General features: G+C 43.6%; 1 long non-coding RNA gene across 1 annotated transcript in view; it reads right to left on the bottom strand.

The window, feature by feature from the left end:
- Window positions 1-12,790, bottom strand: part of LOC120507263 — a 29,721-nt gene extending 16,931 nt beyond the window's left edge. The window contains exon 1 of the long non-coding RNA XR_005628707.1: window positions 12,657-12,790. This is a non-coding gene — a long non-coding RNA (uncharacterized LOC120507263). The remainder of the gene's footprint in view (window positions 1-12,656) is intronic.
- Between the last annotated feature and the right edge of the window lie 442 nt (window positions 12,791-13,232).

Genomic DNA, 13,232 nt, shown 5'->3' on the forward strand with positions numbered 1-13,232 from the left:
CACCTGAGGTTGGCTGGTCACGTTTCCCATCACTGCAGCATCCTCAGTAGGCCACAAGGAAACCTCAATCAATCCTCTTTTTTCTTTTTTTTTTCTTAGCTAGCTCTTTTTCTGTCAGAAAAAAAAAGACCTCTAAACTGAAAGAGTAATGAAAATATTATTTCTTTAACACTGCACTAAAGTTTTAGGCTTAGCCAATGCCCAGGCACTTCCTATTGTCACCACTGCTGCAAGTCCCCTGACAAGAGCAATGGACTTCTCTTCGGGTTTTTGGGAGCTTTGTTTCAGTTTGGTTTTTTGTTTGTTTTATTTTTATTCTATGTTTCATTTTGGTTTGGTTTTGGGTTTTGTTGTTTGCTTGGGGCTTTTTTACCATGGAATGAATAGGAATGAATCAATTTCACATTAGATTTTTCCTCACCTTCCCCTCAAGACAGCACTGAAATCAAGCTCATGTCAAATTGATTTTATTTGTTATGAAACAACAGGTCTGTGTGTTGAGGAGTATTGAGTACTCCTCATATATAAATATGTACTCACAAACAAATATGTGAGTGACTTGTTTAACTTCTGCAAGAGGCTGCCAGGTTCTGCTGGGGGTTCACAGCCTCTTCAGGCAGGAGATCCACAGCAGAGGCAAAAGGATGTGTGGACATTTGATTTGCTCAGCCTGGGACAATCGCACAGCCAAAAACCAAAAAACACTGGGCATCTCTTGGTTCTGCTTTTTCTGAAAAGCCAACATTTCTACTATATTATTTCTCTCTTGTTAAAGAAAGAGAAATGCAAAGCCCACAGCCTGCCTCTGTTAACCCAGCACATGCTCTGAGCACTGCAGGGTGCATACTCAGATGTAACCTGCCAAAGGTGTTAGCAAGCCCTTTCCCACAGCCCACAGGACAGGGCCACCACACTTGGTGACAGGATTTGGGACTAAGGTCTATAAGGCACAGCAAAAGCACATATTTATCTCAACAACTGCAGGGCATCCATGCTGCTGTTTGAGACCATCATTGTTTCTTCAGTGCAAGTGTCCAAGCAGCCTTGGCCAAGTACACCAAGAGAAAAGCCCTTTTCTCCTACCATGGCATCCATGGAAGGGAAAGGCACAGGCAGTCTGTACTGCTGTTAGTTTTCCAGGCTGTCTCTCACTGCAGAAGCACATGCATGTAGGGATGGGAGCCAAAGAGAGGGAATTACCCCATTTGCTAGCAAGCACCATCCTCCCAGTCCTGGAAATGTAATAAACCTCTAAGGGACCTCTCTAACCAGATCTCTGTCATTACTTCCAAGTAATGACAAAATAATTTCTCCAATAAACTGTTCCTAATAAGAGTAGTGTTGGAGGGAGAGAACAGTCCCTGCATCTCTTGCTGAGGGGATCTGGTGTCCTGAGTACATGCCAGTCCATTTATTACAGTGACCTCTCTCCATTTACTGAATTGATTTGGCACATGAATGTTTACACTGCTCAGTGCATTTAAACTAATGGCTGCTAAAGGAGCTTATGTGACTTTTTAATCTAGCTTTTCCATAGAGTCATTTGTGGAATGACTTTTGAAAGGGAAACAGACAAGAAATTGGGGCAAAACTTACGCTGACAGACACAGAAAATGGGATGATGTGGCCACAGCGGTTACTCAGGCAGATGTGTGGCTCATTCATTACCATCAGAGGTTTCCCACAGCTGAGCTTTTCCACAGGCCAGCTGACCAGAGGCACAGGCTGCTCCCTGTGAACAGACCTCAGGCAAGCCCTGGACAGCCTGCACTTTACAAATTTCATCCTCTGAAGCAGAAAACACAAATTCCTCTTTCTCCCCGAGGAAAGGGGCTGGTGGAGAAAGTGACCAGCTAAGAGAGGCCCAGCTGGGTGCCTCATACCCCTGTGCTCTCAAGGGTTTGACTTAATGATCTCAAAGATCTTTTCCAACCTAGCTCATTTTGTGATTCACACAGTTGTTTTTAGGATTCTGTGTGAATTACAGTGAACCTTAAAGGTTTCCACAGATAATTCTGTGTGACTATCATTAAGCACTGAGGCAGAAGGACCATTGGTGACTGAAAGATGGTTTCAAGGGCCTGCTGCAATGTACAGAGACTGGCTCTCATCACAGATTACCTGATTTATTGAGAAGGTATAATATTCTTTGTCACTGTACAGTAGAAGTCTCTTTGTGCCATTTTCCCTTAGAAAACATCATGCTGATCTCTCACAAAACACTGAGATCTGTTGATCTGTTAGCAAATATATCCATATCATACTATTTTCCTTTTCAAAGTCTTCCAAACTTTTTTATAGTAATTAAGCATGCTACATCAAAAATCAAATCTGTGCAAAATCATACTGACCCCCAATATGTCAGACAACTCATCCTGCTTCAGCCTATGATGGAAAAAGTGAATCAAGGGACAGAAAAGAGTCTTTGCATGAGTAATAATTAGATTTACTTCTCCTAATTCCTTGCACATGATCTTCTGATTTGCACTGCAGCCTTGCAGACAACACAGGACCAAGCCTAGGTGTTCTGGGTAACCCATAACTTCTTCACAGAACCCTCTTGTAGGCATTGCCACTGCTGTTTTAAGTATGACCAATAAATTGACATAATATTCATTTAAAAATGAGTGTTGTCTAAACCTGCTATTCTGACACTGAGACATCCTTACCAACACTTGGTACAAACACTTCAAAATTAGACACTTCTTCAACACTGCTTCAAAATTAGAGACAAGAAAACCAAAAAACTCCTTCAAGAGGATTGGTGCCTGTCCCATCAAACATCTCCACCTGCAGTGCTGCCACAGAGCCAGGAGCTGGAGCTGCTCTCACAATCCCAGATCCCTGGTGACTGTCCCACTGCACTCACAACACTGCTCAGAGCAGAGGGTTGGTAATCCAAGATACAGAAACAGGAAAATGAGATGGGAAGGGACACATAACACAATTATGATTCTCATCTTTAGTTTCCTGAAGGAAACCCTATTCCATTAGTGTGATTCCAAAGGTGAAGAGTCAGTTCCCATCACCTGTCACAGCAAGAAAAGAAGAAGTCACCTTTGGGTAATCTCATCCTGAGGATAATCATGTTAGGTCCTCCTGACAGCTGCTGCAAATCTGAGAAGCAGGAGGAGCAGATGCAGCACGATGTGGCCAGCCCAGCTCTTTATGAAACCCACTCCTGCATGGCTGAAACCATGCTCTGAGCAGGGCTTTCCTCTTTTCTGGGTATCCCACCTCCCCACAGCAATGCCAGCACCTGACTTTTGCTGCAGCATCCAAAACTTCAGGAGGAAATGGCATGAGCTCCTTAAACCACAAGGTGCACCTGGCAGTGGATTTCTCAGTGATTATCACATACCTCGGATTTTCCCCGGACTTCAATCACCTGAGAAGAGTGATAATCCCCAAAACACACGCCCTAGCGTGTTTTATCTGTGGCAGAAATTACCGCGATGCATAAACGATGAGTTGTGCTTCCCCCCCGCGCGTGGATCTGGCATGAATCCCAGGAGCCAACTCATGCCCTCTGCCGGGTCAAGTGTGGAAATCGCCTCTCTCCTTTCACGACTGCCAGCTCAAAGGCATGCCACAAGGTCATCTCCAAACACAGCTCATCCAGTATTTGCTGACTAGCTATTTGGATTCACAGCTGGGAAATGGAAGGTCATTCAGCACTGTGCCTCTTCTCAAAAAATAGTATTACTCAGAGGAAAGCTGCTGAACGTGGATTGTCAGTCCCAGACTGACAGCACAACGTGGCAGAAAGCCAAGCAGTGAGAAGGGAAAGCCACAGGACCCTGTCATAATTACATCTTCAGTTTCAGAAATTGCTTTGATGTTCTCTCAACAGGGGATAGCTTCTATTTCCCTCAGTCTTTGCTGAAGCTTTAGTAGAAACATTGGCTGTTTCTGTAGGATTTTAAATTAGAAGTGGACTATACAATTTCCTGCAGAAATCAGGGTGTGTTCCCTCAGCACCCATTCAGACTGTATGACAAGAGAGAAGAAAAACCGGAACCAAAGAGGTGCCTGAAAATACAGAAAATATTCCTTGGAAGAAGGTGAAGCCCCAGAGGTGCATTCAGGCTGCAGTTACAAAACAGTGCAAACCTCTAAAAGCTTGGTTGGCTCCTGCATTCAGCACCTTGTCTAAGGAGCCTTCCATAGCTCAGCTTGTGATTTATTTTAGATTTCCAGGATAGAGCCGAGTGTGACAAGGTGGAGGAACGTTCATGATCCAGCCTCTTCAGGCCAGTGGCCACTGGCAGCACCTCACTGCAGCTTAATCAGCTCTGAGCAGCCCAGACAGCAGCTGCCATCTGCTTTGTGCTCTTGCATAAATGCTGCAGATTTTACTCTAAAATCTGGGTTTGACAAACCGGGAACAAATAAAGATAGCTGATGGTGATACCCAGGCATCTGAGCAGACTACCCATAATGGAAAAGAACTCTGCCAGGAAGAAATTTGTTTCTTATATTTTTAAGATTTATGTTTTTGTTTGCTGTTCACCAAACAAATCATTTGAACCATATTAACCTCCTACATTGTAACCCATCTTCACTGACAATCTTAATGCATTACTGGAATTACAATGGCAAGAAATAAGAAAAAAAAAAAGAGACAATGTCACAAGTGAATTAAATTAATATTTGACCCTCTGACCATAAATCACAGTGCACACATTCTCAGACAGAGGAAGCTTTTATCAGAATTCTCATGAAGTGTTTAGAGAGTACAAAACTAGGACCTCCTCCTGCAAAATGCCTGTTGAAGCCAATAACTTTAACATAGCTCCTGAGCGAGGAAAAAGTTGCTAAACATTCTATTGAGCATGAAGATACCAAAATATGTCAAGGAATGTTTTACTTTTTATGTTTAAAAAGTACTTTTTATGTACCTCTTAATTCTTTCAAATACTTCTACCACTACATACATCATCTAGTGAAAATACATGACATTTATTTTAAAAATTTTAAACATATGAAACTGCCACCACAGTATCAGAGATATCAAATCAGACAGCTAATGTTTGTGTGTAGAACTTAGTGTCAGCACACACCAGCCAAGAACATTTGCTAAAACAGCAAGTCAGGGTTTATAGTGGTAAGTAATAGCAGATGAAGTTTATACATCAAACCCTCTAAGAAACAAGAGAAAACATTAAATAAGTGCACTCTGTCATCCTGAAGGTAGAATTAATTTTTTTGTATGCCTCAATAATTAAATTCCTTGTCACCTCAGAAAAACATGGTTTTTACATACAAAAGGTAGAATCAGATCTTTGTGAAAGAAATGAAAAGATAGAAATGGCTCCATAGCTCAGACATGAAAATTGAATCTTTTTCCCACAAAAAAAAAAAAAAAAGACATGCAGAAGAGTTGTGTTGTCAATAATAAAAACATTCTCTAGAAAACAGAAATTAGTTACACTAGAGGTAATCCCTGCCAGGCTGCATCTCCTATAGCAACTGGCATATGTGTAAAGTGAAATTAGATTCTATCAAATAATGCTTCTCCATCTGCTGACGCTCTGCATCTTCTGTGTTCTTTCTCCTTTGTCATTAAAAACTTCCTTAAAGGCTAGGCACCAGATAAAGAGATGTGGGGCTGAGCTGAAGAAGAAAAGGGCTTTTTTCCCCAAAAACATACGCTACCTTTGCACCCCCTACCGGGGAAACAGCCACGAGCAATCAGCCTGCAGCCTCACCACAGAGATCTTCCCCCATCACTCAAATGAGAACACAGAGGAGCAGCTTTCATCTTAAATAGGTCATTTCTTCTAACCATGTCATATCCCTTATTTACCTTTATTATTTTTACTTTATTTACTTATTACTTTATTTATAAAAAGCCTTTATTTACCACATTCTTGCAAGGTAACTCAGTTTTGTTTGTTTATTTGTAGGGATTTTTTTTGTTTGTGGGTTTTTTGGGGTGTGGTTTTTTGATTTCTTTTTTTGTGGTTTTTGTTTGGTTGGGGCTTTTTTTGTGAGGAAGGAGTCCCCTTGTGCTGAGCGGAAAGGCCATTTAAACACAAAAACAAAACAAAACAAAGGTTCTAGTAACAATATATCACTAAATAACATGTCCAGAGGACAAACATTTACTAGCTACTGAAAATTGGACCTTTGCTATTGATACATAGAAATGGCTGTGGCAGATTTTTCTATAGTGAGACTGGCAAGCTCTTTTCCTGAACCTTCACTCTCTAAGGTAAGCAGCAGGTTACAATATAATATTTTTGTTCTTACCTTCATTATATTTTAACTAATATAAACAGTAACCCAGGGGAAAATTTTCATATTACTTGGTATAAAAATTTTCATATTACTTGGTATAAACTTGGTATGTTTAAATAAAATTATCCAAGAAAGCCACCAAAGAACTTAGGTATTTGTTATCCCAGTTTATCAAAGACAGCAATAAACTCTTTAGGAGCAGCTCTGCTGTTACATTTACAACCAGAAGGTGGCATTGAATGGCCACAAATCTGCTCCCAGCGTCCTTAACTGCTGCCTGCCGGAGCCGAGCAGGGAAGGGTCCTGGGCGATTCACACAGAGTAGACCTGAAATTGAGGTTCTCACTCGCATCAACTCCCTGGAAGTTTAGCGGTGTAGTCAATAATTAACGTAGTCAATAGCAAAAAAAAACCCTACAAATTAATTTCTTCTCTCCTGTCTCTTCCCTTTGTGCTACCAACCCATATGTGCTCTGGTTTTTTTGAAGTCCACTGAAGCCACAGGACTCCCATATCTGCTCTGGTTTGTTTTTTTGTTTTTGTTTTTTTTTTTGAAGTCCACTGAAGCCACAGGACTCAGAAGGACCCCAAGTCTGCAATACTCTCATGTGGAGCAGAGGAGGAGCATCTCAAAAGCTCGGCAGCATTTCAGAGGAACAGGCTCCCATGATCCTTACCCATCATCTCCAAGGCTAAAGGTCACACTAGAGAAACCAGCTGAGGTTTCCCGCAATTCTGAAAGGCACGCTGCCACCTTGCCTCTCCCACAGCGTTTCTGTGTGACTCCAGGGATGCGCTTCTATCGGTGGCCCAGGCAGCAGCTTGGCAGGTTTCACTTGGGACAAAATTCTCTCAGGAGCCGGTGCACAGGCAGGAGCCCTGCCCGAGTGCAAGGGAAAGCTGCCCAGTGCAATGGGTGCACGTCGAAAGCATCTCATACGATTGTAGCCTCGGGAAACAAAAATCCACACACGCACACCTGCACACCGACAGCGGAGAGCCCCTCCGAGGGCCGGGTTTCCTGCGCGGGGCTCCCGGAGCTGGAGCTCCATCCCCTCAGCCCCGGGCAGCGGCACACCCTGCGGCCGCGCTGCTCCGGCTGGCACGGCTGCAGAAGAGCCGTCCGTGACACGGAAAAAGCCGAGGTTCAGGGGTGCTGAGAACAGCCAGTGCCCGTTCCAGAGCTGCTGCTCCAGAGCAGCCCCCGCGCAGAGCGAGCAGCAGCGCGGGGAGAGCGCTGGGGCAGCTGCCCGGCTCCACGCTGCCCCTCGGCACAGCATTGCCAACAGCAGAGCGGGGACACAGAGCCAGGGCCCTGCTCCCCTGCGTCTGCCACATCCCCTCATCAAGCCGAAGTCCTGCCAGCTCTTTGAAGGAAAGGGCTTTGCTGTCACAGCTGCCAATCCATCATGCTAACAGCACGCAAACACATGATGCTCTGCCTGGAACAGTTGCTGTCTCAACACAGGCTGTGGTATACTGACAGAAAAGAACTTACAAACAAATTAAAAAATGAACTCTTTCTTTAACAACACAGCTTAACATGGCTGTTTCATTTAGCCTTTTGAATGAGTTGATCATTACTCCTTGTCAGTGAAGCCTTCTTTAATTTATTCTACTGTTACCCCCAGCCCATCAGAAAGAACATATTTGGGAGAAGAAAATACCATTTACTAAGATAGTACAACAGGAGAAAAAAAAAAACCAGCAGCCATCAAAAATTGCAAAATGGAAGGATCAGCTATTCAGGATATTTCAATTGTAATGCAGGATAAGGCGACAAGGTGAATGCTGGGATTTCCTTCTTTCTGTAATCATTTACATGCAAATGCAAAAGGAGACTCTTGCAAGGAATAGCCCAGTTGTTGGAATCATTCTGTATCTACACAGAGTAAGTAGAAATTATCTCAATAATCTTTGACCTTATATCAAACTTTATATGTAGCTTTGCTTAGAAAAGAAATAAAGATAAAAATAATATATTTTATTGCCATATTTCAGATAAATAATTCAGAGGTTTCTGAGTTTTTGAACATTTCTTTGTTTTGAAGAGAAGGGGCTCCAGTGATGGACATTTAAAGAAGAGATCAGCTTTGTCAATCCTCATGGCAGCCCAGACAAAAATGAATATATGCATGCAGAGGGAAAGCAGAGAAATAAAATTCAGGGTTGGAAGAAAGCTTGCCATTTGGACTGCCAGTCATCTGGATCAGCAGAGCCTCCTGACAGCCTACAAATCTGCATTTCCTTTTCCTGGGGCTTGGTAGTTGAAGGACAGGCTGAGAGCAGCTCTCAGCATGACGTGAGCTAGATGTGGTCCCAAGTCACACCTGTGTGTACAATATAAACATGGTACAATACAAACCTGTGTTCTGGGGGGTGCTTAGGTGTGAGCCCTGTTACTGCTGCCTCAGAAAACACAAGGCAGGGGAAGGTTTGGAGTGAACAGGCAGTGGCAGGTCGATCCAATGAAAAGCACAGTGGTGCTCAGTTTGTAGCACATGAAACTGCTGAAAGATTGAGTGCTCAGAGAGACTGAGGGAAATGCAAACAGAGCCCCCGGAGGGGACCCATTTTTCAGCAGGTCATGAGCAAGCCAATAATGATTTCCACTTCATTTGTATGTGTGCTAAACATACTTGGCATTACTTCAGAGACCGGGGTCAAAAGTTCGATGATTGCTAAAGGCATTGTGCTAGAAGATGCTGTTGGATAGATGCTAGGGAAGGGTAAAAGCCAGGTTTGCACTAACCCCTACCCCTGCTCTGTCCTGGTGGGGTTTCCCAAATGAGATCCATTACATATGTAACTGGCACACTGGAAAATGGCCACAAAGTTGATCTTGCATGGTACCTCACTGCCAGGATGCTTCAAAACAGCAAGCAGAAAGCAGAGCAACTAGGGCCAGCATTCCTTTTGCGTCTCTCAACAGCCTTTCCATGCTGCTGGTCTCCTGGGCCAGCAAGATCCTTTCTTTGCTCCTGAACCTCTTCATCACGTCCACCAAAAACATATCTAAGCACAACACACACAAAAATCAAGTCACACACAGGTGAGCTGGGGAAGCAATTCCATCAAACCACCTTTGCCACAGCCCTCTGGCAATGGAGGACACTGCACCATGAGCTGCTCACTGCTGGCTTTGCTGTAATGTAGCAGATGTGCCTTGAGCAGAGACACACTTAGCAAGCAAAAGGTTGGATAGCCAATAACTTCATTTCTTGGAGACACCACTGGCATTTAGCCTCACTCTTCTGGATTTGGTGGTCTGGTGGACTCAGAGTGTCAACATCACATGCTCTGAGATTCATGATGGAGTTTCTCCTCCAGAGGGGGGAAACTCCACCATGAACTCCTTGCACTCCACCATGAACTCCTGATGCTGCCCCTTATGGTCCCAGTAACACTTCACTGTGCTGCCTGGGGATAAGTGGAAAAGAAAACTTTTTGCAAGCACGGATTTCTCTGCCTGAAAATGAGAAAGCTACAGGGAAAAATAAAGAGGGTCAAGTACACAAAGACAATGCTGCAAGTGTCTCTTTCCACCAGCTCTCCGTTTCCTCTTGACTCCCTTGCCTTTCTCTGACACATACCTGTGTGACAAACTCCCACAACTCACAATTTGACTTTCTTTGCATTGCACTGGCAGGAAAGGAGGAGATTTACGTTAGTCCCAGGTACATTACATTTACTGTGTTTTCCAGGCACAAGTAGCCCCACAGAAAAGAAATTTTCCAGGGAAACAACAAGCAGACTCAAGGGAAATGAAGGAGCTGAGGCTTCCATTAATTCACACAAGACATTGGTGAACTGAATTCAGGTCCTGAATATTGGCTGAGGAAGATAGAGGTTTGTTTTTCAAAGACCCCTGTGCAACTGTCTTGAACTCGACTGGGAGCTTGCAATGCTTGCTCTAAGACTGTAAGCCTGATAGACACACATCATCGATTTGACTTTTCACAAGGTGGGGAGGAGTAAAGGAAACAAAACCATCTCTTTTTTTAGCAATCCTCCTCTGCCTTTTTCATAATTAAATTCACCATAATGACCACTGTACTAAATCTAATAAGAAGTCTGAGATTCTGGTTTCCATTGGCAGCCATTGCACTGCTCAATTTAGGCAACCCACTACAGCATAAGAACAGTATTGTAAGGCAACCTTCTTGAGTCAGTAAGAAGAAAAGCTTACCTAGACAGTATTAAATCACTAAAATTGATTGGACCCTATTGCTTATGCTCTGATTCCACTGGCAGGAAGGCTCTGAGCTGGCTTATTTACACATGCACTAGTGAACTCATTCACACACAGCTGCTTTCCACCTCAGAGCAATAAAAATTAATAATAAAAATAATTAAACCTCATCAGCCTTCAAGCATTCGAAAACCCCAGAGCCCCATTGCCAGAGCCTCTGAAAAGGCATCAGCCTTCCCAAGAGAGAGTGGGGTTCAATCCCTGCAGGGACTGGCTGCCAGAACTGCCATGGCGCCTGGTCGTCACACGCCAGCAACAGATTACTGCATGCTATCGACCCCCCTGCTCTGGGTTAATTCTTTTAATTGTCTCACCACATCTTTTCCCATTAGGCTGATGTAACTTGTTTAAGCATACACAGATTGATTTATGACAGCACTAGGGATGTTAATCTGATGCCTGCTCTCCAGTTAATGCATGCACAGTGAGAGATGCAGGACAGCAGTCTCCCATGTGGGAGCTCCAGCCTTCTGCCTTGAAATCAAAGGCAGCCTCCCAGTGAGAGCAGAATTACAGCACTCCAAGAACAGTGGTTTCCACTGGCGTTATGGGTAAGGCAAGGTCACTGCGTCCTGCTCTCAACTCTCAAGTGCCATCTTCTTTAAATATAGCAGCAATCAAGGAAATGGAAAATCTCTTTAAAGTTCACTGTTAGGAAATTACTGGAACCCAACGAATTCCTAAAATCTTGTCAGGAGGTAAAGAGTTCCCTTCAAATTCAACCTCATTTGTCTCTAATTAGAATCAGTTTCCTTCACAGTATATGTTCAACACCCTTCAGCTCATTGCTGCATGTTCCCTGCATTTCCCTTTTACTCACGGGATGTGCACATAGTACAGAAACCTGCAAAGAGCAGCCTTCTGTTCCATACATACAGTTTAGGTCATGAAATGCACAGAATACATAATGCTTATATAGTACGAGTTGAAAAACAGTTCTCAACAGTACCAATAAAAACTTGCAAAGCTTCGGGAAAAAAAAAAAAAGAAAACAGGATACCCCACCAATACCAATAAAAACTTGCAAAGCTTTGGGGAAAAAAAAAAAGAAAACAGGATACCCCACAGAACCAAAGTACTTTTCCATTCTGTTGCAATATTCACAATTAAAACAATTGGGTACATTAGAAAAGAATTAAGTACATCTGCAGGTGCCACCATCTAACTGAAAGTCAAAGAAAACTTGCCCCACAGTTTTGTGCTTCTGGGACAAAAAAAAAAAAAACAAAAAAAAAACATAAGGAAACAAAACAACAAAACAAAAAAAACTCCCACACATCAACTGTGCCAAACTGCTTAAGAAAACTGAAATTCTGCTTCTGAATCTAACCTACATAACCAAGCATTCTTTGGGATTACAACTGGGACACCACCAGTCCCATCATATTTTGACAGCAAATCCCATGCATTTTCCCACCTCCAAGAGGGCTCAGAGCAGGAGCTCTCTCAACTGTTTCTCCCAGGTATTCCTCCTGCTACCCAGTTGGTCCTGCCTAGGTTAGTAGTAAATGGACTTCATCTCCTTGGATTTTCAAATCCTCCAGAGAGCTCTCAGTACAACTTCTAAACACAAACTCAGTAGCTGTGCTGTCAAATCTCACCACTTTTTATGAAGTTTATTCCACTTATGATCCACTTTGCAGTTTGGGGGGCATAAACGTGTTCAGGCTGAGATACATTAATTCCATGTGCTTCCAGGCCAAGCAAGAAAGTAACAGGAGGCTACTACTCTCCATCCCTGACAGCCAGTCCAGTCAGTGCAGTCCAGATTTCTAGTACCAGGCACCTCATTATTGCAGCAACTTGTCTGAGGACAACCTTCATGCTAAGAGCAACTTACGACATGCTCAGGATGAGACACTAACATTAACTCCATGTGCTTCCAGCCCAAGCAGGAAAGTAACAGGAGGTTACTACTCTCCACCCCTGACAGCCAGTCAGTGCAGTCCAGATTTCTAGTGTCAGGCACCTCATTCTTGCAGCAATTTGTCTGAGGACAACCTTCATGCTAAGAGCAACTTACAATATTTTCACACAAAATAAGAGACAATAGTACAAGTGCCTCAGCACACGCCACAGTCCAGACAGCCACCACAGAGAGAGCATCACCACACAATTTCAGAAGGCCTCAGGCATTTACCCATACACAGTAACACCATACCACATCAGAAGGCTTCAGGTGTCTGCCCATACAGAGTAACATCACTCCACTCCAGAAGGCTGCAAGCATTGCCCTTCTTGTTCCTCAGCCCAGCCTTTTATCCCCTCACGTTGATGCACTGCCCCTGTGTGCCCTCTGCTCCCTTTGGAGGTTGGTCAGTGCCCCTGGGCACTCCCTGGCTCATTGCTGTCAGTGCTGCTCACCTGCTGCTCACAGCTGTGCCCACTGGGAATGAGGCTGGCCCAACCCACCCCAATCACCACAAACTCTGTGCCTACATACAAGTACTTTTAGATGGTTCACAAACAAAAAAAAAAGCCTCATGTATTATTAAGTACAGACTATTATTCAACTTTATTCAAAAATACCAGAGGGTGCTTTGATAGATCTAAAAGCACCAGCAGGAGTCACTGCCCTTTGTACCTTGCAAAGAAGAGCCTCCAGCTGACAAAGACCACAGATGGACTATATACTGCTCTGAAGCTGCAGTAGAAACAGAGACTACAGCAGATACTCCCAGTGAAAAAAGCACCACAAAAATCACTAACTTCATTCTTCTGTCTCCACTGACAACCA

Source organism: Passer montanus, unplaced genomic scaffold, assembly GCF_014805655.1.
Source record: "Passer montanus isolate IOZ18808 unplaced genomic scaffold, ASM1480565v1 scaffold42, whole genome shotgun sequence".
NCBI classification, from domain to species: Eukaryota; Metazoa; Chordata; class Aves; order Passeriformes; family Passeridae; genus Passer; species Passer montanus.